This window comes from Saccoglossus kowalevskii, chromosome 20, assembly GCF_978046115.1.
Source record: "Saccoglossus kowalevskii chromosome 20, keSacKowa6.1, whole genome shotgun sequence".
NCBI classification, from domain to species: Eukaryota; Metazoa; Hemichordata; class Enteropneusta; family Harrimaniidae; genus Saccoglossus; species Saccoglossus kowalevskii.
In genome coordinates, this window is record NC_140660.1 from 30,978,609 (window position 1) to 31,005,000 (window position 26,392).

Here is a 26,392-nt window from a genome sequence, read left to right on the forward strand (position 1 = left end):
CGTGGCCATGATAGATGTGCGACCAGGGAAGCCGTGGTCGATTTCACAGTTTCTCTGATTTCATACAGAATAACCGAAGAGAGTAACTAAAGTCCGAAGAGTATGTTTGTGTGTAGAATTATATAGAAGATATTCGGGGGGATAGAGATAACGGAGGCGAGATAACAGTGGTTTGAAGAATTAACGAGGTTTATTATACTAACATAACACAGCATCCCACAAGTACAAGGACAATTTCTCAATTTATAGGGGAATGATGCATTTTTGAATTTAGGCGGGAAGGGGATATTTACATGTTTGTGATAGGTCAATAAGGAGGGTATATGATTGGCTAAAATATATGCGTTGCAGATTACGCTAATACACGTGACTCTATGGCGAACAATGGAGGGAGAAAGGGCGATCAAAAAACGCAATTAGAAATAGGATTTGATTAAAAAAAATCAATATAATGAAATATTGTGATGAAAACTGTATTTTTATGGATCTTAGTTTATCGCACGCATGAATGCATACATAGCCATATTAAAATAATTATAGTTCATTTTTATTCTGAATTCTGAACTTTCAAAAATGAATCGAAATAGCTTATTACTTGCTCACACAACTGCACAAAAAACAAAAATGAAACTGTAACTTCAAACCCAACTTTGATATGCACAGGTACAGTTTGTGTGACATAACGCCCTCTTGTGGTACTGTTATGCAAATACTGTAGGATTTTTAATAATGAGTACTTTATTTAATTAATTGTTTCAGTCACGAACAAAACTTGTAAATTCATAGTTTTGGGATTTATGGCGTATTGTGCGTTATCATGTGAACGTGTGAAGAGCCACTTTGTTGAGATCTTTGAAGACGTTACATTGGAGGAGAGAAACAACAAATGCTCTAACAGCAGTGGAAGAATAGTCATTGAGTCATGGCGGTTTACAAAATGTATCACATGCAACGAGGACACTCATTGTCTTTAAAGGAGTAATACAACTGTTTGGAACATCTAAACCTGCGTGGAATACTTCGAAACTCTGAGAGATAGTGGTGCAGAAAGTTACGCCTTTGTGATTGGCGCCTCGCTGGATTGACTGCCAGATAAACCCGGGATATTATTTAGCTGAAATGGTGTCTTGGTGAGTAACTTATTCTGAAAGGGATCCAAAGTTATTTGTGAACTGTTCTCACATGAACATTTATTGCGTGAACTCGGGGGACTTTCTATTTTTCTTGTCTTGCATTCTTCTTTGGTGGTAGTAAATATTCTCTTTTTAGTAAAGTCCACACAAATAAGTACAAGTTGACAGTAATTGCACGATGTGCAGACGACAGCTGTCATTATTATAAAATCATTGACGACATTCTTGATCCAGTTTTCAATGATGAGGTACCCCTTGGATTACGTCAACACTGTGATTTTTGAGTAATACCCTATAGATGGTATTTAGGGAAATTTAAATCCGTGGATAAAATAGGCAAAAATAACACTAGACAGTAACTGTATGTTTGTTGTATATCGGTATTACGGGTAGCCCTGCGTACAGTGCTGTGTGTACGGGGACGCGTTCGGTTGATAGATGTCCCCACCACAGCCCTGCGTACCTCCATAGACAAAGTCCGGGAGGGAGCGCACCGTAATTGGTGCGCAAGTTAAAAATAAGTAGTTTCCCAGCCGAAATCGGTTGAAATGACGATAGTTATCTGTAACAACCATTACAAAGTTATCTGAAACTGAAATGTCTTTAAAATGCGACTAGTAAATGTAGACGCCAAAATTGACTATTAGTTGGCAGGTCGGTAGGGCGCCACCACAGTTCATTTAATTGTAAGTGGAGGTAATACAGGGCGAACAAACACGTCAGGTTTTAGGAAAGGTCAGATGAAAATAGACGGCAAGTTGGCGTTTGGTAATCTTTAGGCCACGGACTTGTATGATTATTTACGGAAACTTAAAGAACAGTGGCAGGGTTTGTGAAGTTGTCAAGTTGAAGTATGCAATTAATCGTATGTATTAAAGACTGAAGTTTCTTGGTACTGCTTGTGTTGCTATATATTTACGTACACACTGTTGTGTTTGGAATCGCGTGAGTATTATCGAACATATTGACGGTTTTTGCTGTAACGTAGCTTCCACCCGCCCTTCGTCAGATAACATACAGGCTCTATGTAGATGCAGTAGTGCAATCGCCAACCGGAATTATTGCGTCAACATATGGTAAATAATCGAGGTCAACAAAGGAAGAATTCAAGTAAATTGTATATTTGTTATTAACTTGAATGTGAACCCAGTCTTGGCGATATTGAAAATCCAGGATTTCGCACGAACTTCATAAGTATTGTTGTGTTTGTGCTTTTTTAGGCTGCAGTGTAATTAGTTAAATTTAATTGCATTTTTCACTGCTGTTGGTGTTTGGCAGAGTCATTTCCCATCTGTCTCAGCTTTCTGTTTTCTTAATAGTGTAGGGTATTTATTCACAGCACCGTTAGTGCTAGACTGGTCCACAAGTGACATTAAATCTGTTTGGTATTTATTTCCACTAGAGGTGTGTATTTGTTTGTTTACAATTTGGTGGTGGAATTCAGGCATTGTTTATTCTATCATTGATTTGAAATTGTATTAAGTTTATACTTGTCAGCATAATTAAGATGGCTTCTCCTGGTAATGACAGTCCATTATTAACGTCTCAAACTGACAAGCGTGTACCAGCCATGACTGAAAAGGCTTTACAGGCGGAGAGAGATCGTTTGAAGTTAAGTAGAGCAGCCTTGTGTGGTAAAGTTACGCAAAAAACTAACGAAATTAATGAGCTGGTTAAGGATAAAAACAATGTGCTGGAGGTTAAACACAAGTTGCTGGAATGGGAGTCTACCTATGAATGCTTCAGACAAGCTGATAATAAATACCGCAGTGTTCTGGAGGAAGCAACAGGTCAGACTGATTATGCTGATTGGTCTATGCCCCGTTTGGTGGAATTTGATAGGTTTCGGGTACATACTGAAGGCTGGCTTCATGATAATACTTCCCATGACATGAATTTGAGTTTTGATGATATCAAGCCTGAAGACAGTGCTTCACAAGTCGGTTTTAGTCTACATAGAAACACATCTACTACACCAAAGTCCCATAGTAGTAAAGTGTCATGCACCAGTAGTGTGAAGTCTGAAACTTCAAAGGTCAGTGCTGCAGTTAGGCGAGCAGAGTTGCTGGTGTACATGGCAGCTTTGGAAGAAAAGCATTTATTGGAGCAGCAGGAAGCTCAGTTAAAAAGACAAACAGAAGAGCGTTACTTGCAAGAAAAATACCAGCTCGAGGAATTACGCAAGAAAAGGGAAATGTTAGATTTGAAAACCCAAATTGCAGCAGAGAATGCAAAAATTGAAACATATCAACAACATGAAGATGGGGACAATCCAGGTGACATCGCAAAGTGTTTGTTTCCACGGAAACCCTTGCCAGATGTGGGTGTTGTTAAACAAGGAGTTAGCACTGCTATATCTAACAAGGCAAGTTTCTACCCATGTGATGGACTAAGAACCAGTGTAGGCAATGATGAGGTAAATCCTAGTGATGATAATTCAAAGACACACAACAGTAATGGTGACAACAGGAAACTGGAAACACAATCAAGTACTAGTCATCACAGCAGTTCCAGCTCAGGCAGTAATGAGGATCTCTCAGCAGTTATACATCAACAAAATGAGGTGACAAAGATGTTAATTGATCACAACAAGCGAGCCTCATTGCCACCGCAGAAAATAACTCCATTTTCAGGGGATCCTTTGAAGTACAAAGCCTTCATTAGAGCCTTCAAACATGGTGTTGAGCTGAACACAGAGGATCCAGAAGACCGTTTATATTATTTAGAGCAATTTACTGAAGGTGAACCAAAGGAAATTGTAGGTAGCTGCATTCACATGGAACCGTCTGATGGATACCAAAGAGCTAGAAAACTACTAGAAGATGAATACGGTGATCATTATATTATAGCTACAGCTTACATGAAAGAAGCAGAGAAATGGCCTGAAGTAAAATCTGAAGATAAAACAGCCTTGAAGAATTTCTCTTTATTTCTTATTAAATGTGATAGTGCGATGAAAGGTGAATCATACCTGCGAGAGCTAGATCATCCTAAAAATATCGGAATGTTGGTTGAAAAATTGCCATTTAAAATGAAAGAGGCATGGCGTAGAATATCATATGGTATACTTCAGCATAGACCAGTCCAATTCCATGATTTAGTTGAATATGTGAATAAAGAAGCTAAAGTGATGTCTAATGTGTTGTTTGGTGACTTAAATGGAGCTCGCGGGAAGTTTTCAAAGAATATCAAGAAAAATGACAACACTTCAAGGAAGCATACAACGTTTGCTGTTAGTACAAATACAGGTGGTGTATCAGACGGATCATGTGTGTTTTGTGACGAGAAGACTCATGGGATACAGAAATGCAAATCCTTTGAACGCAAAACATATAGAGACAAAAAATCGTTCATCAGATCTAAAGGGCTCTGTTATGGGTGTCTTAGAAATGAGAACCATCTTGTAAAGAATTGTCCTAAGAGGTTGGTGTGTGACAAGTGTAATGGAGAACATCCTTCAGTGCTGCACCGTGAGTTCAAACCAGAAGAGAGGGTTGTTTCTACTTCCGTTGGTATGATTGATGCAGATTGCCGGGCAGCAGTGTCAACAGAGATTACCTGCAGACCAGTCATCATACCAGTTGGTATCAGATGTAAGTCTACTGGAGCAAGTATACAGACCTATGCCTTCATAGATAATGGAAGCGATAGTGTATTTTGTACTGAAGATGTCAGACAGCGACTAAATGTTGGTGGTAGAAAGACCAAGCTGAACTTACACACCATAACAGGAAACAGAATCATGGAGAGTCGCATGATTAAAGGACTGGAGGTTACAGATTTAGAAGGAAATCAAGTCATAAAGCTTCCAACTGTTTATACTCAAGATAAAATTCCTGTATCTAAGAAGGACATCCTGACTCAAGCTGACATATCTTGCTTTCCATATCTGAGTGGAGTGCACTTGCCGCATATAGAATCAGATATTGGTCTTCTCATTGGTAATAACGTCCCTAAGGCCTTTGAACCACATCAGGTGATCAACAGTAGTGACAATGGTCCTTTTGCTGTACGTACAGTGCTAGGCTGGATGGTCGGTGGATCCTTTATGGGGGCTGGACGAGACGAGGATGACTCTATTACACCAGTATGTGTCAACAGGATACAAGTTGGTCCATTGGTAGATGCACAGTTAGCTAATTACTTTAACCAGGAATTTAGCGAGAGAGCGATAGATGACAAGCCCGAAGATTCAGTTGAAGATAAACGTTTTAGGAAGATTGTGGATTCTGGGACAGAAGTTCTTAATGGTCACTTTCAAGTTGAACTACCATTTCGAGATAAAGATGTTGTGATGCCAAACAACAGAAACATGGTAGAGCAACGACTAAGACATCTGAAGCGAAAGTTTGAACGGAATGCACAGTATCGCAATGAGTACACAAAATTTATGAATGTTATCATAGACAAGTCGTATGCTGAGAAGATTCCTGCAGAAGATGAAGCTATAGATGGAAGGATTTGGTATCTACCACACCATGGGGTTTACCATCCGCAAAAGGGAAAGATTAGAGTTGTCTTTGATTGTGGTGCTGAATATGGTGGTACCAGTTTGAATAAGCAATTAATGCAAGGGCCCGACCTAACAAATTCACTGGTGGGAGTCTTGTTACGATTTCGCCAGGACCGTGTTGCTCTCATGGCAGACATAGAGGCAATGTTTTCGCAAGTAATGGTACCCAAGAAGCATCAAGATTACCAAAGATTCTTATGGTGGCCAAATGGTGATGTAACTCAACCTGTAGCAGAATACCATATGACGGTTCACATCTTTGGTGCAACATCATCTCCTGGTTGCGCTAATTACGCCTTAAAAAAGTCTGCTGATTCCAGTGAAGATACTAATGTTAGAAGCACTATTCAGCATAACTTTTATGTAGATGACATGCTGAAAGCAGTTCCAACAGTGACAGAGGGAAGAGCTCTGGCTGAAGGTTTAATAGATACTTGTAAGAAGCGTGGGTTCCGTCTTACAAAGTGGATGAGTAATGAAAGACACGTTTTAGAAGTTATCCCTAAAGAGGAAAGAGCCAGTGAGGTTAAGAATCTGGATTTGGAACAGGATAGCTTACCTATAGAACATGCATTAGGAATGCAGTGGAACGTAGAAACAGATGAGCTTGGATTCCGGAATGGCATTAAAGAAAGGCCTCCAACTAGAAGAGGTGTGCTGGGAATGGTGAGTTCAGTCTACGATCCGTTAGGTCTAGCAGCTCCTGCAGTATTGCCAGCAAAGATAATACTGCAGAATTTGTCCAGAGATAAATTGGATTGGGATGAAGAGATTCCCGACAAGCAACGTAAGCAGTGGAACAGATGGTTACATGATCTACCCAGACTAGAAGAGAGCTTCGCAGTCAGTAGGTGTATTAAACCAGAAGAATTTGGTGAGCTAACTAACACTCAGCTGCATCACTTTTCAGATGCCAGTGAGTCTGGTTATGGGACAGTGACTTATATTAGAATGGTCAACCAGAAGAATGAAGTCCATTGTGCCCTGCTGAGTGGTAAGGCGAGAGTATCACCACTGAAGACAATTACTATACCGCGTATGGAGTTAACTGCTGCCACAGTGTCTATACGTATGAACAGACTTCTGAAGAGAGAATTGGATTTACCAATTACCGAATCTTACTATTGGACAGACAGCCAAACTGTATTAAGATATATCAACAATAAGACTGCTAGATTTCACACATTTGTGGCAAATCGAATATCTGTTATTCATGAAGGTTCTGAACCAAGACAGTGGTTTTATGTGAGTACCAACGACAATCCTGCTGATGAGTGCTCAAGAGGGCAGCCAATTGGTACATTTCTGAATAACAAGCGATGGCTCAGAGGCCCAGAGTTCTTATGGAAACCAAAGGAGGAATGGCCAAACAACCTTTGTGATGCACCATTAGACTCAGATGATCCAGAAGTGAAACAGAATGCCAGTGTACACAAGATAGATGTAGATAATTTGCAGAGTCCAGTAAATGACCTGATTGAGCACTACTCAAGTTGGTACAGTCTGAAAAAAGCTGTTGCATGGATTCTAAAGGTAAAGAAACACCTTTTACAGAAGATCAGAAGTAGAAGTATGGATGAGGAGAATGTGACACATGTTCAAGTGTTGAGTTTAAGTGATCTACGAGAAGCAGAAAATGCCATCATCATTTTTGTTCAAAGGAAGGTGTTTGATAAGGAGCTGGATGTCTGCAAGTCTGCAGACAGTAGTGGTAAGAGGTCACACAAACTTAAGAGTACAATCTGCAAGTTGGATCCCATTGTAGGAGAAGATGGCATACTACGCGTGGGAGGACGACTTGATCTGGCTTTGATTCCTGAGGAGTCAAAACATCCTGCAATACTACCTAAGGAAGGCCATGTTTCCATGCTGATTCTTCGTGATATCCATGAACAGGGTCAACACTTTGGAAGGATGTATATGCTTTCTAAGTTACGAGAAAGATATTGGATAGTAAGTGCCAATGCAGCTGCACGGAAATTGATTAACAAGTGTGTTATATGTCGCAGACAAAAGGCCAAAGTAGGAGAACAGAAGATGGCGGATCTACCTGCTGATCGTGTTAGGTCAGGTGAACCACCATTTACTAGTGTAGGCGTGGATTATTTTGGCCCCATTGAAGTTAAACAGAGAAGGAGCACTGTGAAACGGTATGGTGTAATTTTCACGTGCTTATCCATACGAGCAGTTCACATCGAGAAAGCCGATTCCCTATCCACAGATTCTTATATTAATGCTTTAAGGAGGTTTGTATCTCGCAGAGGAGCTGTGAAAGAGATGAGATCAGACAACGGTAGTAACTTTGTTGGTGCCAAACGTGTCCTTAAAGAAGAGATAGACAAGTGGAACCAGTCCAAAATAAGTGACAGCATGTTGAGAAAGGGAATTCAGTGGAAGTTCAACCCACCGTCAGGCTCTCATTTTGGTGGTGTCTGGGAGCGCCAGATCCGGACCATACGGCAGCTCTTGTTGGTAATTACAAAGCAGCAGTTACTGACAGATGAGAGCTTGGAGACGTTTTTCTGCGAAGTTGAACATACAATCAACAGTCGACCCATAACAAGGTCATCGGATGATGCTAAAGATATGCTAGCATTGTCTCCAAATATGCTACTTACCATGAAGGGTTTATCCCCACCACCTTGTCTAACAGATAAAAATGATTTGTATCCAGTTAACCGATGGAAGCAAGTCCAGTATCTAGCTGAGCTTTTCTGGAAACGCTGGAAGAAGGAATATCTACCCACCCTCCAAGAACGCCAGAAGTGGCTGAGACCAAAACAAAATCTGAAGGTTGGTGACGTGGTTATCATTAAGGACGATAACACTCCTAGATGTGTATGGCCCCTGGGCAGGATAGTCAAGGTGATGCCTGACAGAAAAGGTCTAGTGCGTAGAGTACTAGTGAAGACTAGGAACAATGTACTAGAGCGTCCTCATGATAAGCTTTGCACATTGTTAGAAGCAGAAGACTAATGGTAGATATTGGTGGTTTATTACAACATTGTAGTCCTTGTGAGCAGTGATGTTCTGCATGGTTTGCTTTATTATTTTACTAGCTTACCTTTGGGTTCATTAAACCCAAGGCTTCTTAGTATGTAGAATAACAAAATTCTCACGCAGTAGAGTTTACTCTGCTGTGTTCAACGTTTGGTGAATGGTGTCCTGTATTATGTGGACCAACATTAGTGAGCCCTATGTCTATAGGGCGGCCATACCATGAACGTGTATGGTGAAGAGGGTCTCAAAAGTGATGACTTGATTCTTCTATTAACATTATATAGAATATATAGATGATCAGATCAAGCGCAAGTTTAGTTTATAGATTTCAAATTTCTTCGCTTTACTGTTATGTATTTTCATGAGATGTTTTGCATTTTTGAATAGTTGTTATTCTCGATTACCTTTTACATACTACTTCGCTTTTATATGAAGGTTTGTGTATTGTATTTGAATGTATTTGTAATTTAGTTGGCGTCAGTTATATTAAGTTTAGGAAATGTCCATATTGATTTATATGTCCATTTGGGGGCTGGTATGTAGACGCCAAAATTGACTATTAGTTGGCAGGTCGGTAGGGCGCCACCACAGTTCATTTAATTGTAAGTGGAGGTAATACAGGGCGAACAAACACGTCAGGTTTTAGGAAAGGTCAGATGAAAATAGACGGCAAGTTGGCGTTTGGTAATCTTTAGGCCACGGACTTGTATGATTATTTACGGAAACTTAAAGAACAGTGGCAGGGTTTGTGAAGTTGTCAAGTTGAAGTATGCAATTAATCGTATGTATTAAAGACTGAAGTTTCTTGGTACTGCTTGTGTTGCTATATATTTACGTACACACTGTTGTGTTTGGAATCGCGTGAGTATTATCGAACATATTGACGGTTTTTGCTGTAACGTAGCTTCCACCCGCCCTTCGTCAGATAACATACAGGCTCTATGTAGATGCAGTAGTGCAATCGCCAACCGGAATTATTGCGTCAACAGTAAAGACGGACAAAATGTAAACGCGTTGATACCGGAGGAATTATCCACCAAGCGCCGCCATTTTTAATTTCATTCACGCAAGAGAATGTGTTTGTTTTTAGGTCAAAGTAGCCGATTTCATCCACAATTGGACTCCGAACTGGGAGTTCTGGATATATCTGGTGATCGATCATCATTTTTGGTACCTGGGCATGTTATTTCATTAAAAAAATTATATTTTTCAAAGTCCCGTACTTTGTCTATGAAGGTACGCAGGGCTGTGGTGGGGACATCTATCAACCGAACGCGTCCCGTACACACAGCACTGTACGCAGGGCTATATTACGGGTATCAACACTTTCTGGACCCAGTATTATTTTATCTAATTATGGTATAATGTGATGTGCATGCAATATGGCTGGACTGGACTGTCTTACCTCTGTTCAGGCGCACACATTTGTATGTAATTGCAAAATAGTGTTGTAAACATGAAATTTACATGAGTTGAAAACACCCTTATAAGCTATTTCTTTAATCACAGTCCCTCTATCCCCGGTCTGGAAACAACTAGCGTTCTTTTGTCTCGAACCAAGGTGCGGGTAAACAAACCGTTCACACCTGGGCCGAGGGAGTCAGGAAGTCAGACAGATTACAATACCAGAAAATTTACCATCATGCAAAGTGATATCTCATTGTATGACTTCACTTTGACTTCAAATTCGGGCAACCCCACTGTAAACAAACATGTAAACAAAATTATCACTATGAAATTTGGGTTTTTTGAACCCTGATACGCATCACAACCAGCCTACCAACTTATAAACATCCAGTTCCTGCAATGCAAAGATTAGTATCGGGAATTATGTTAATGTTCTCGTTTGATTGGGAAAAAACTTCGCATGCCAACATGCGACATCGCTAAACAAATCTTGTCAAAATGGTGTCGTTCATGTTAACGTAGTCGATCGAAAAACCTGTGATATTTCTGATTCTTGGGGGGGTTCATAACAGTTCAAGTCAACTATAGAACAACTAATGACTTTATTCTATGCAAAAGTATATAACAGTGCTTCAATGTTTGTATATAAATGATTTTTTTAGCACAGAATTGAGTACATTGTAATTTCAAAACGTCGCCATTTGCATTTACGATCTAAAAAGCATCCATAAAAGTCGCTCAATTTAACATTAATAAAATGCGGTGTGACAAATAACAAATCAGCCCACCAATTTTTAATGATATGTTTCGATCATAAAATGTCAAAATCAAAGACAAATATTGGTTTCATGCCGAGAAGTATGATAAATAGAGTTCATTTCAATCACCCCAAAATATAAAAACAAATATCTGGGTAAAGGTTTGAAAATTTGTTGAGAAAATGTGTTGCTGCTGGTAAAATAGATGAAAATAGACCTTATACAGATATCCTGATTAAAAAATTATGTGAAAAAGCATGAATTCTGGAATAAACAACTAAGTTGTAAAAAAAAAACATAACACTGACGATGTCAAAAATAGTGGCCGGCTGCGTACTGATCACGTGACAATGCTTTGCCCATACCCACAATGTGCCTTTGCCAGGGAAGGAGGCCAATTCACACCTAATACAATGACTGTTTCCAGACCAAGGATAGAGGGACTGTGCTTGAATGCATTCTAAACCAGGGTGCTATCTTATAATTAATTATGAAAATCTGTTATCAGTTAGCTCAAGAACTACATCAGTAGAATAAACAGCCAATGTCAACCAAGGTGTTAAAAATGGATTAAGTACTGGCAAATCAAACTAACCTTCAACTACATTGTATTGTTTTAGTAAGCTATAAAAATAATAAACCTTTTGTTTGTTCTAAGCATGGAAGGTACCTAGTTAGTACCTTCCATGTTCCATGCACGTTCTAAGAATGATGAAAGTCTGTATTTAATTAATTTTCCATTTCAAGGTATACAAGTATATAAATTACCATTTTTAATAATAATAATCTTTATTGAATTAAACATGAGATGACAATCAAAAGACGAGACAAAATCAACAAAATACATATCAGAAAAATGATAGAAAATAAATCTAGGAAAGATAAATAACATGGCAAAATTATTATGAGGAAGCTGACAATTTTATTTTTTCTCCCTGTAAATTAAAACAGATAGTACTCCCTCATTTTCACTGGTCATGATGACTTTCATATTTCTCTCTATTAATAATAATAATATTTATTGCATCTTTAGAAATACAGTATTTCTATCAGTACAGTAGCAATAAAAGTATAATAATAATGAAATAATAAAGAAAGAGAAAATATTATAATGTTAAGTATAAAAGTAAAATGTAATGTGTTAAATTTTTTACTAATACTAATAAGTTTAATAATAATAAAACTAAGACTAATAATAATTCAAAGCTATCAACTATCTATTCTTTCTTGAAAGGGTTTGTAAATAAACTGTGAAACCTTTTTTATAATTTCACAATCATCTGCACTGAGCAATCGAATGAATGTATTGTGTGCATCATGTGATAGAAAATTAAATTCAGACATAAGTTGTTGGCGCAAGTTTCCATATTTTGGACAGATCATGAGAAAGTAAAATTCATTCTCAATCACATTCATGTTGCACTGTTTGCATTTTCTTTCATTTACTGGTGTTTTAGGGTGTGTGTACCTGCCCTTTTCAATTTCAAGTTTGTGTGTGCTTGTTCTCAATTTTAGTAATGCATTTCTATGGTTAATGGTTCTATTTGATGTGATACTTCATTATAAATTGTTCTGCTTCACTTACGAGAAATTTTCTCTCACTTGTGAATAATTTATTGATTTCACTTTCATCACAGATTTGATATTTCAGTCACTTGGGTCATTGCAATATATACCTACCGGTATCTCCTATCTGTAAAACATGTGAACTGGATGGGTTTTTAATTTTTGATATTTTTTAAACTTGGAATTGTTTTAGCAGTCAATACACATACATGACATGTGTGTATCTACAAAGATTATTTTTGTGGTTAATTACTTGTATATTATTTTATTGTGATTTGGGTATTTACTTCAAATTTAGTAATTTAATTTTTTAGTGATTAGTTTGTTTAATTAGGAGATTTAGATGTTTAATATATTCTTTCTTCCATGGTGCTTTCCACACTATTGGATTTTAATACATACAGTTTTGAATACCTGATTTATTGAGAGTGATTGTAGGAATGCCGGACATTTGGGACGTTTCGGCCAAAGGTTTTGACCAAGGTGGACATTTTGGCCTAAGTAGAGTTCAATGGTAATATGATCTTTGCCACAGAATGACTATGCATAAAATATTTCTGTAAACAACTGTATGCCGACATCACTAATAGACTATGTATTAAATATTTCTGTAAACAACTGTACGCTGAAATTAGATTTTACAAGTATTCTCCTGTAAGACTTCAAAGTATTTACTGTTACATACAATCCTCACCACTTTCTGGTTATCCGCTCCAATCTTTTATAATAACATACAGTGAGCTTCAATGAGTGCTGACCAGGTTGAACTTTCAACAATGCAATACAGAACACTTACCACACACACTCTTACCTTCTTGTTTAACATTATAAACCACCATAGCCGTCATGTACTGAAGCATGGTGTAGTCCCATTCATGCGCATTAAATTCCTAACTCGCTTATCTAACAAGATGAAAACAGGCACAAATATACCTATTGTGGAATTGCAGTGTTTTACTGATTCCTTCAAACATGCACAGTATGACAGAGCCCTAGATTTAAATAGACCGTTACCAGCTTTGATTTCATCGATACGTTGATGCAAGCTCGCCAATAACCTAGTCACACACACTCAACTGACCACCAACTTACCTTTGCTTTGATATTTTTGTAAATAAACATGGCGCGATGGAAATGTCGAATTCCAAAGCTAAACGCCTTGGATAAACAATACTTACGACTGTAACTAGAATCTTAGGAGAATCCAAAATAGGCCTGACTGATGTTTCCAGATAATCGTGATGTGATGGTACGTGGACTTAATGTAAAAAGTAATTAAATGATCCAAACGAACGAATAATTGTCAAGCGAGAGACGCATCTTAACAATGAACGTTGAACTTGAACAAGGACAAAGAAATAACGTTCCTACAGTCTACTCTAATACCTTCAATACTTCCCTCCCAGATCCATCTATCAATTTCGGTTGACGCAAATAAATACCGTGGAGAAGTAGCCATCATAAACGGCACACACATCCAACACTTGAGACCAAGTGGTTGTCACTTTACAAACAAATTACCGCAACTCTAAACCTGCTCACAATAGTCACTGGCAAAGGGACACAAATCTTAAAATAGTAAGTCAGTCGAATAGTGGAGTGACTGTAACACCACTCACATCATACAACTCAATGCATACAGGATTGATTTTTTTTTTTTTTTCCTGCGACAATTAACACCTCATAAATTAATGGTGCTACCTCACAGTATGTCACCTACAGAGGGCAGTACATATCAACTCACCGATACCATAACTAGTTAGTATTGCCAAGTGTATTTATTACTGCGTAATGATTGACAGTATGTCACCTACAGAGGGCAGTACACATCAACTCACTGATACCAACGCTAATTAGTATTGCCTAATGCATTTATTACTCTGTAATGATTGACAGTATGTCACCTACAGAGGGCAGTACACATCAACTCACTGGTACCAACACTAGTTAGTACTGCCAAGTGTATTTATTACTGTGTAATGATTGACAGTATGTCACCTACAGAGGGCAGTACACATCAACTCACTGATACCAACACTAATTAGTATTGCCTAATGTATTTATATATTGTTAACCGCGTTTCGCAGTATAGCAGTTAACTATTGTCTGTTCGAGATGGGAAACAGATGGGTATGGTATGTGGGGTCATGTGACAAGGGGTATTTAAGTGGAGGACAGAAGGTTGAATGTCAATCTAGGCCAGTCTCGCTACAGTGCAGTTTTCAACTTGTTGTTTTGTAAGTTTGTTGTATAATACAGGGCGACACCCGCCACCTTCCCCTGGGCACGATCGACAGTGCGACGGGTACAGGTTTCCAGGTATTTTTTCCTCAAAGGGGGTTTTATTTCTGGTTTTTCCTGGGCGGTCGGTGTGCCAGTAACGGGGATTACTATTTTGTCGATGTTTTTTGTCAGTTATTTTAAATGTTTCTTTAACCGAGTAATGTTTCGAGCATCAATAGTCGATCTTTTTTGCAGTTCATGTAAGTTATTTTTTCTCTCATTTAGTTTATTTCAATTTGAACACTACATGCAATGTAATGGCAGCCGTTTTTAGTCGGCTTTATTAGTATTTTTGTTAAATAAATGGTTCGCCAGATCGACTGCACATACGTGGCCGAACCTGGCATGAACCTTACCTTATGTAAGTGTGTGTTGTACATTAACGGATGTGACGAGTCTAGTAAAGACTACTCTGTAATGATTGACAGTATGTCACCTACAGAGGGCAGTACACATCAACTCACTGAAACCAACACGACTGGTAATCAGTATTGCCTAGTGTATTTATTACTCTGTAATGATTGACAGTATGTCACCTACAGAGGGCAGTACAGGGAATTATTGACAGTATGTATATTGTAACATGTAAGGTCAGATTACCTCAATGATAAAATCTTTTTGTTGTAAGTGTACACATGTGATGTACGCAGTCTATGGCGATATCCTGCCAAGACTGTATGCTAATACATGTATCAAAAACTAGTAATATACAAGTAACCTATAGAATGCTGTGTGGGTAATATCTTTATATTGATTTTTGTTGCATTTGCAGCAAATAGTTACCAAACAATGAGAAATCTATAGGATTGAATATACCTCTCAGCTGGCTTCACATGCATAGTTCAAGCCTGCCTAACCAGTGCTTACACAAGGATTTAATTACAGCACCAAGAAGGTCTGTGGTTACAGCTTCATATTCAGAGTAATCGCAAAATTGATATTACAATAGAAAATCATAAAAGACTGGCAGTCCCATGCAATTAATAGCAAGTGAAATTCCTGGGATTGAAACATGTATTTTTAAGTCACTGATGTAGGCAATGAATGATAACTTCAAGTTGGCATAAAGACGAGGTAGTTTATTTAATCAGTGCTGAACTAGAGGCTGAAATTATAATTAAGTTCGTTGTCATATAATTTGTTTATTTCAATTTCTTCTGAAGTCAAATAGAATACACTGGTGAAACACGGTAGTAACCATGAGTGAAAGGATGTTTTGGGAGTATAGTTTACATTGTGTATGGAGTGGTAAGGTCCGGTGTCATATAATTTGTTCATTTCCAACTCTTATGAAGTCACATAGAATTTCACTTAATTTATTTTCGCTGAAACATTTTCAAGCAATACATGTGAATCCGATTTTCCTTGTGCTGTGTCTCAGTAGAGTATGGGGTAAATGGCATTTTCACTAGAATTTATTTCAGGGGAAAAATGTTTTCAGTAAAAATGAAGTACTGTAAAATCTGTATTAGAAGCCGCGGCTTTTAAAATGGTACAATGCAACAGAAGGGATGCGGCTTCTATTAGAGCATCTACACATATGAGAAATGATGAATTTTTGGTTCTCAATTATTCAAATAGAATGGATGCGACTTCTATTAGGGATGCGGCTTCTAATACAGATTTTACGGTATTATACCACATTATTACATATGTACTGCAGTTTATTTTGATTCGTCTATGAAATCGGTATTTCCACACCCCATATGTAGTCCTTTCAAGAGTAGCATTTTCGAAACATAGCAGAAATAAACAATATTTAGAAGTACGATATTTTACCCTTGGGGTACATGAATATACTTGCCGAGTGAAATGAAATTTGAACAACAGTAATGGTACTTCTAGACAGTCACTTATTTTGACTAAAACTAATTTGCATATCACCATGCAATAATGTTTTCGGTATTTACACGGTCAATATGCAAATGAACATGGTATTGGCGATCCGCTCCACTAGGATTGCCTCTCAAATCATTTGTGTGTGTGATTTCCAGTGTTTTCACGTATTAGTTCTTCTGTGATTTTTTTTTGGCTTGGCCGATTTCGCTCAAACATGGCAGGTACAGTAGGTCACACCTTCACCCTAATTAGGAAAAATCTGCAAAAAAATGTTGGTTAAGGGTTACCATATCAATGGTCAAAAAAAATGATTTTTGGATAGCTTTGAGCTAAATGTACATTGTATCTCCTACAAATTTAGGATACAACACCTCAGACATAGCTCATTGTATTCGGCTTGAGTGTGGGCACAAAGTTACTATTTGAATTTTTGATATCTTTTTTCATCAATGAGAAAGTTGATCCCAAATTTAGAGTAACTATTCATGTTCACCAGGTATGGCTTTTTAACTAACTCTTCTGTGATTTTTTTTGGCTTGGCTGATTTTGCTCGTACTTGACAGGTAGGTCGTACCATTACTAATTGGAAAAACAATCCTGACCCACCACTACCATGGCAACAGCCAAAATCTGTTTTTTGAATACTTACGCCCAAATTTATTACCTCCTACCAGTCTTGTAATTGCAGTGTTCAAATGATCATGCCTTTTTTTAGTCCCCGTTCGGAGGAAGTCCGAAAACGGGGACTTATAATTCGGTCTCCGTCCGTGCGTCTGTGCGTCTGTGCGTTCGTGCGTCCGTCCGGAGTCATATCTCAGAATCCCTTGGACCGATTCCGTTCATTCTTTGCATGTGCCTAGTACTTTATATGGGACATATGCACATGCAGTGGTTTAGCGATTCGATTCAAAATGGCCGACTGGCAGCCATCTTGTTCTTTGAAAAAGGTTGTATTTTGGACATGCTTTGTCAGTTTTCATTCAAACTTGGTACATAGAATATACATGTTAGAATACATGTCCATGACGATTTATTTTACAATTGGATCAAAGATGGCCGACTGGCAGCCATCTTGTTTTTTGAAAATATCGTATTTTGGACATGCTTTGTCAGTTTTCATTCAAATTTAGTACATGCATGTTAGGAGACATGTCCCCAACCATCTGTGAGTTCCTGAGTCTGTCCGTTTGTCCGTGTGTCCGTCCATCCGTGAGTCAGTCTGTCCAGAGTCATATTTCAGAATCCTGTGGACCGATTTCGTTCATTCTTTGCATGTGTCTAGTACCGTATGTGGAACATGTGCACATGCAGTGGTTTAGCAATTTGATTCAAAATGGCCGACTGGCAGCCATCTTGTTTTTTGAAAATGTTGTGTTTTGGTCATGCTTTGTCAGTTGTCATTCAAACTTGGTACATAGATTATACATGTTAGGATACATGTCCATGACGATTTATTTCGCAATTGGAACAAAGATGGTCAACTGGCAGGCATCTTGGTTTTTTTATGTGGTATCTTGGACGTGCTCTGTCAGATTTCATTCTAATTTGGCACATACATGTACTTTATACATGTTAGGATGCATGTCCATGACAATTTGTTTCAAAATCTGGTCAAGGATGGCCAAGTGACAGCCATCTGACTTTTTGGCCTTACTACTATATTTCCACAATTTATGTACCATTTTCATTCGTATTTGGCACATACATTGTACATCATACATATCAGTGTGTTTCATAATCAGATCAAAAATGGCCGAATAAGGCTGTTTTTATTTTTAGCCATATTACTACTACACGGAACACGTGTTTTGATGTAGATAAACAATCTGTTGTATATACGCCACTTGGAACTCAAGTTTCAAGGACACGCTCGCGACAACCCCTCCGCTTTAATATGACGAGCACAAAGAGAACTTTCAAAAATTTAACGGGGACTGTGTCATTTTCACTGACTTGTATTTAGAATACCATGTATTTCTTTTGTTTGGTATTTTACGTAATAATAGGTTACCTGTAGTGGTTCTGTTGATAATTTCAATTGCTCTTCTGCTTTCAATTTTTGAAATTTGCTTCTTTAAAACATGTCAATCACAGTATACTGTAAAACATGGCCAACATGTTAATTTATCTAATTTCTAATTTTGCTAGATGTCGCTAATTTAGTATAATCTCACAATGAGATTGTTGGTACTTTAGCTAAATTAGGATTCTGTTAATTTGTGTATTGAGTCTAATTCACTAAAATGGCATGTCGCTATTTCCATGTGTTTTACAGTAGCTTACTTTTTTACAGTCAGATTAGTGAATTAAATTAAATCCTAGTGACTCTACATGTACATACATGTAGTGTATCCTCCTACATTGTTGAAATTGGAAAATTATAAACCCTGTCAAAATGGATACATTTACTGTAGTTCCATTACCTACCATCATAAATAAAATATTATCCTAATATAAAATGTAGCTTATAGAATTTAACAAATAGGATTAAGAAGACAAATAAACAGCTGATAGGCAGCAATATACTACGTTCACGTTACGGGATCTCGGCACGTGCCGAAATTTTTAATCAGTTGTGTTTGCAGAGGGATTACAGCAGTTCTGTTCACGTTATTCAGGACCCACTGGGTGCTGAAATCACACCCTCATTCGTCGATCTGTTGGCCCAAACATGGAAAATGATACGCATATGATGATAATAATAATTGTTATAGTGAAATTATATCCATTTGTTGCAATGGTGTTTATTACGAGCCATCGTGCACATGAACGGCAAAGAAGATTCGAAACACAATTATTTTTGTCACGTCAATGTAAAATGTGCAAGAAAATTGAGGTTGTAGCAGCACATGAATATGCGTCGCTGATGACGGTTTGCATTCATTACTACAGCATCCGACCATCTACTAGTATATCCGAATTTCCTGTCATCGTCGTTTCATGCTAGTATCAATCAACTTATGTTTTTCTTAAATTTACCACCGAGGGCGTGATTTCGGCTCGTGCCGAGCGTTCAGACAGCAAATCTCGGCACGTACCGAGTTTCGGTCCCAAGCATCCATCGGGACCGAGATCGAGTTCTTTTCGGCACGTGCCGACTCGGTCCCGACCGTTCACACACACTTTTCGGCACGTGCCGACTCGTTCCCGAGTCTCAGCACGTGCCGAGATCTCCAACGTGAACGCCACTATAGATGACATGTTATATGGGACATGTACACAAGCAAGGATAAAATCCATTTCAGCACAAATACACGTATAGTATGACACTTGACAAATAAAATGATGCATTAATAAATACTTTTTAAATTCATCTATTTCTGGATGTTTTATTGTGTTTTTATTTCTTTGTAAGATATAAAAAAATAACAAAATTTCATCATAATTTTTGCATTTTCTGACAGGATATGTAATACATATTCTTATGATATGTACATGTATCATAATCAATGTTGTTTTTTTATTAGGAACAAGAGGATCTCAGCTCCACCAGCTGACCAGATAACTATATTGATAGGTTGAACTCGATGTCCACAGTGAGTATACTACAGGTATTTACTCTTAAATTTACACTTTCAGAGAATTTATTCAGGGTCTTGGCAATAAAGTGATATACTGTAAAATACTTTATTTTCACTAGCAGTTTATTTTCACTGAAGGAATGCATCAGTTAAAATAAAAACCAGTGAAAATAACATTTTTCTTATATTTTTACATCAAACTCAAAAATCATAGAAAATAAACTTAATACAAAACAGTTGAAATGTCTTTTCAGCAAAAATTATGTCTAGCTAAAATAAATTATTTTAAGTACTTGATTTGCAAGCACTATCAGAGTAAATTTGAGCACATAATCAAATGGGAAGACGAAACGATCGCAAACATTTGGACATCTTAAAAAAGAATAATTGAACATTTAATATTCACTCAATTTTGGCCAATTCAGATCACCAGCTATTTCACATAACTGTACCACTACTCCAATGAATCACTATATGAATTCTCAGTGTACATCTTGAAATTGTAGAAAGTATAATATATTTTTGGAAATAAATGCAAATTTCATCTCAATGTTTAATTTCAACTTTCTTTTCTATGAATAGTTAACACTTATAGCTCCAGACGATGAAGAGATTGAAGTGCGTAGTAAATTGGTTGATGGTCTGAAAACTGCTCTGAGAACCCAACCTATGCGATATGTACAGCTTTCCGTCTTCTGTGATGGTCTCAGAATTCTACTGTTTTCAAGCTGATATATATATATGATAGAGCAATCACAATACATTGTTATAACCCAACCTATGCGGTATGTACAGCTTTCTGTCTTCTGTGATGGTCTCAGAATTCTACTGTTTTCAAGCTGATATATATATATATATATATATGATAGAGCAATCACAATACATTGTTATATATAAACTTTTCTGTAACAGATCTTTTTTCACCAATTATGTTTGTAGGTTTGTGACAAGATTTATTGAGCTCGATGGGTTGACGTGTTTGCTTAATTTTCTAAGTAAAATGGACTATGACACCTTAGAAAGTGCAATCCACACCTCCATAATTGGCTGCTTAAAGCCTTGATGAATAACTCAGTAAGTATATACATTTCATCATTTTGACTTTCTATTTATTTGTCTTGGTGTACAATGAACCCTAGTATGGCTTTACATGTGAAATGATTGTAGACCACACTAGCACCCAGACTTTTCAATGGAGGCAGGCACATAATTACTGTTCTTTTATAATGAATAAATAATATTTTAAACATTCTGGAAAGTGTTGACTGGTGATTGGTCAGTTTAACTCACTCAGCCACTTTGTGTGTTGGATATGAATTGTACAATCTCTTACGTATTCATATATAATAACTAAATGATTAACTTTTATTAAAAATAAATGTTTGTGAACACAGCACATATACACATGTATGCTGAAGACGAGTTTAACCAAGCTGGCTTTAGTTGTGTTGTAGTACATTAGAAAGCTGTAAACCAAATTGATATTCTGCAAGTTTTTCTTCTTCTTCAATCAGTCTATACAAATGGAATGCTAAGCATTTACTTGTCAGGTATCAATATACAGCAACTGCATGATTCTACTCGGAGTTCACCAGAAATAATTATTAAATGAAAAGAAAAACTACTGTTATTAAAATGCTTTACAATTAGTTTTATAAGATTAATCGTGTTGCGTGTTCCACTTCCCTGAATTAGTAATATCTACAATAAAATGTGAAATAATGAATTTATTATTAATACCGATGTTGGCAAGATAAATAATAGATACACTTAACTCGTCTGGGAAAAGCTCCATAATCTACTTATTTTTAACTTGGTTAGAAATACCACAAAGCATAAACAGCATCACAAACTTTGATCGTCTCTATGAGGATCAACTATAAAACACATCTTAATAATAAATCGCCATATCCTGCATAAAATAAAACCACAATGTTTATTTTAGTGGAAATTATTATCTTGTGACTGGTAATTGCGTAAGAATCTTAACATGCATATCAGGTCAATAGCACATAGTAAAAAAAAAAGTCTTTGAGATGGTTGACCTGTGGTATTCGTAATCCAGCCAGTTAGTTTCTCAGCTGTGTGTTAAAATAGGTCATGAGGTTTATTATTATCTGTATTCATAGATAGAATATTATCGTAACTTATCATCACGTTAGTTGATAATTCCACTCTTAGCTGCATTTTTCACAGGATATTGACTCCAATACACGGCACATCAAGATATGTTTTACTCTAGGAGTTTTAGGTGTAAATGATATTCAATTGAATATCATTATCAAACTAAAATGAAACAAGCTTTCATATTAAATTTAATAAAATATACAATTAGTTTAATTTTAAATTGCGTTATTTACCATGATACAAGTGCGCATCCTTTTGATTAATGTCAACTTAACACATCGTCTTGTGTCACCATTAAACATGTGTACCAGTATTGTCTGATATCTATGGAGGTTTTTAGGAGGCAATGTAATAAATCATTTCCCCTCTCCCAATCTGGTTTGTGAAGTACATGTTTGCTTTGGTCTTGACAGTTTACAAATAAAACATGTCAGTCCGGAAATCTGTGGAAACATTATGAACGTGAGATTACCGGTAATGCTATGTTTGAATCTTTGTTGAAACAATCATAAAATGTGACAATGACTTTGACATATGAGGGTATTCACCTCATTATAACGGCATACACACATTATTACCAATCTGACTGGTCACTGAATGTTTCTTACACTTGCATCATGGGAGACAACATGTACTATCACATCCACATAGTATCAATGCTATAGCTGAGTTCTTACACTTGCATCATGGGAGGCAACATGTACTATCACATCCACATAGTATCAATGCTATAGCTGAGTAGCTGAGTTCTGACACTTGCATCATGGGAGACAACATGTACTATCACATCCACATAGTATCAATGCTATAGCTGAGTAGCTGAGTTCTTACACTTGCATCATGGGAGGCAACATGTACTATCACATCCACATAGTATCAATGCTATAGCTGAGTAGCTGAGTTCTTACACTTGCATCATGGGAGACAACATGTACTATCACATCCACATAGTATCAATGCTATAGCTGAGTAGCTGAGTTCTGACACTTGCATCATGGGAGACAACATGTACTATCACATCCACATAGTATCAATGATATAGCTGAGTAGCTGAGTTCTGACACTTGCATCATGGGAGACAACATGTACTATCACATCCACATAGTATCAATGCTATAGCTGAGTAGCTGAGTTCTGACACTTGCATCATGGGAGACAACATGTACTATCACATCCACATAGTATCAATGCTATAGCTGAGTAGCTGAGTTCTTACACTTGCATCATGGGAGACAACATGTACTATCACATCCACATAGTATCAATGCTATAGCTGAGTAGCTGAGTTCTTACACTTGCATCATGGGAGACAACATGTACTATCACATCCACATAGTATCAATGCTATAGCTGAGTAGCTGAGTTCTGACACTTGCATCATGGGAGACAACATGTACTATCACATCCACATAGTATCAATGCTATAGTTGAGTAGCTGAGTTCTTACACTTGCATCATGGGAGGCAACATGTACTATCACATCCACATAGTATCAATGCTATAGCTGAGTAGCTGAGTTCTTACACTTGCATCATGGGAGACAACATGTACTATCACATCCACATAGTATCAATGCTATAGCTGAGTAGCTGAGTTCTTACACTTGCATCATGGGAGACAACATGTACTATCACATCCACATAGTATCAATGCTATAGCTGAGTAGCTGAGTTCTTACACTTGCATCATGGGAGACAACATGTACTATCACATCCACATAGTATCAATGCTATAGCTGAGTAGCTGAGTTCTTACACTTGCATCATGGGAGACAACATGTACTATCACATCCACATAGTATCAATGCTATAGCTGAGTAGCTGAGTTCTTACACTTGCATCATGGGAGACAACATGTACTATCACATCCACATAGTATCAATGCTATAGCTGAGTAGCTGAGTTCTTACACTTGCATCATGGGAGACAACATGTACTATCACATCCACATAGTATCAATGCTATAGCTGAGTCGCTGAGTTCTTACACTTGCATCATGGGAGACAACATGTACTATCACATCCACATAGTATCAATGCTATAGCTGAGTCGCTGAGTTCTTACACTTGCATCATGGGAGGCAACATGTACTATCACATCCACATAGTATCAATGCTATAGCTGAGTAGCTGAGTTCTGACAGCATCAAAACCAAGACTGCAGTATTAGAAATATTAGGTGCAGTTTGCCTTGTTCCAAATGGACATAAGAAAGTATTACAAGCAATGTCCCACTATCAGAAGTATGCCGCTGAGAGAACCAGGTTCCAGGTAAAGATAACATTTATAATTGCTTTGCTAGTACTCTAGAAAGAGTTTTTTGTACTGAGTAAATCTTCAATTCATTCCATCTGTTTGGAGTCATCAACACACAACGACATTTGTGACACCGGAAAAAGAAATCTCACAGACACGAGAATCTATGATATGTCCTCTTTGCCCGGGTTGCCAGTTCGAGAAGTAAATGTTATTATTTGTATGTAATTAAATCAGGTTTACATAGTTATTTACTTATTAACACATCCAAAGGTATTTCACCCATCGGACATTGATGTCACATCCAATATAGAACTGTGTGGTGGGCACAGGAACTAGACTGGAAGGTAATGAGGATCTCCAACTTCCTGTGTGGGACTTGTGTCTTTTATATAAATCTGTAATATTATTTCCTTTTGCCTGTTAAAGACTGTCAACAATGATCTAGACAAGAGCACTGGTAAATATCGTGAAAAAGTGAATCTCAAAACCACTATTATGTCTTTTGTGAACGCTGCTCTTAAATACGGTGCTGGTGAGGTATGAACATCATTGCTTGTTTTCTAGTTTTTAGTCCCCGTTCGGGGACTTATGTTTTGCCCTGTGTGTGTCCGTGCGTCCGTGATCACCTGTATCTCGAACATGCATGGACCGATTAAGTTCAAACTTCACTCATACATCACACATTATATGGGACATATGCACATGCATTTTTTTCATGATCCGATTAACGATAGCCGAATAGCGGCCATTTTAAGGCCGAAAATGCATCAAAATCGCACATTTTCACCATTCCGGACCCGGATCTCAGTTATGCATGGACGGATTTTTCTCAAATTTGGTACATACATTAAACATAATAGGACCTTGATGCACTTCATTTTTTGGGGGGGATCGGGTTCGAAATGGCCGACTGGCGGCCATTTTGTTTTAAAGAATTCAGTTCTGGATCCGTATCTGAGACATGCTTGGATTGATCGAGTTCAAACTTCACACACACAAGGTACATCATGTCACAAATATGTATGTGCATTTGTTTCATGATCTCATTAACGATAGCCAAATGGCGGCCGCTTTAAGGCCGAAAATGCATTGAAATCGCACATTTTCACCATTCCGAACCTGGATCTCAGTTATGCATGGACGGATTTCCTTCAAATTTGGTACATACATTAAACATAATAGGACCTTGATGCACGTCATTTTTTTTTCGGATTAAGTTTGAAATGGCCGACTGGCGGCCATTTTGTTTTAAAGAATTCAGTTCTGGATCCGTATCCGAGACATGTCTGGATTGATCAAGTTCAAACTTCACACACACAAGGTACATCATGTCACAAATATGTATGTGCATTTGTTTCATGATCTCATTAACGATAGCCAAATGGGGGCCGCTTTAAGGCCGAAAATGCATTGAAATCGCACATTTTCACCATTTCGGACCCGTATCTCAGTTATGCATGGATGGATTTTGTTCAAATTTGGTACATTATACATTAAACATAATAGGACCTTGATGCACGTCTTTTTTTTTCGGATCACGTTCGAAATGGCCGACTGGCGGCCATTTTGTTAAAGAATTCAGTTCTGGATCCGTATCCAAGACATGTCTGGATTGATCAAGTTCAAACTTCACACACACATGGTACATCATGTCACAAATATATATGTGCATTTGTTTCATGATCTGCTTAACAAAAGCGGAATGATGGCCATTTTAAGGCCGAAAATGCATCAAAATCACGTATTTCCACAATTCCAGAACCGGATCTCAGTCATGCATGGATGGATTTTGTTCAGATTTAGCACAATGTGTTGTACATATGCAGGTGCATTTCGGTCATGATCTGCTTTGAATGTATATGTCACTCAAATATGAACGGAACGGGGACGTGTCATTGACAATGACTTGTTATTTTTATTTCTTTTTAAATCATAAAATTGTTTCGTTGAACTACTTTTTTTCACATAATATTTGATTAAGCTTTTTA

General features: G+C 37.5%; 1 long non-coding RNA gene and 1 pseudogene across 1 annotated transcript in view; both read left to right on the forward strand.

Moving 5' to 3' along the window:
* Window positions 1-906: 906 nt before the first annotated feature.
* LOC146730211 (uncharacterized) overlaps window positions 907-26,392 on the forward strand; it is a 79,897-nt gene continuing 54,411 nt past the window's right edge. The window contains exon 1 of the long non-coding RNA XR_014927927.1: window positions 907-1,130. This is a non-coding gene — a long non-coding RNA (uncharacterized LOC146730211). The remainder of the gene's footprint in view (window positions 1,131-26,392) is intronic.
* Window positions 24,372-26,392, forward strand: part of LOC102806629 (disheveled-associated activator of morphogenesis 1-like) — a 34,712-nt pseudogene continuing 32,691 nt past the window's right edge.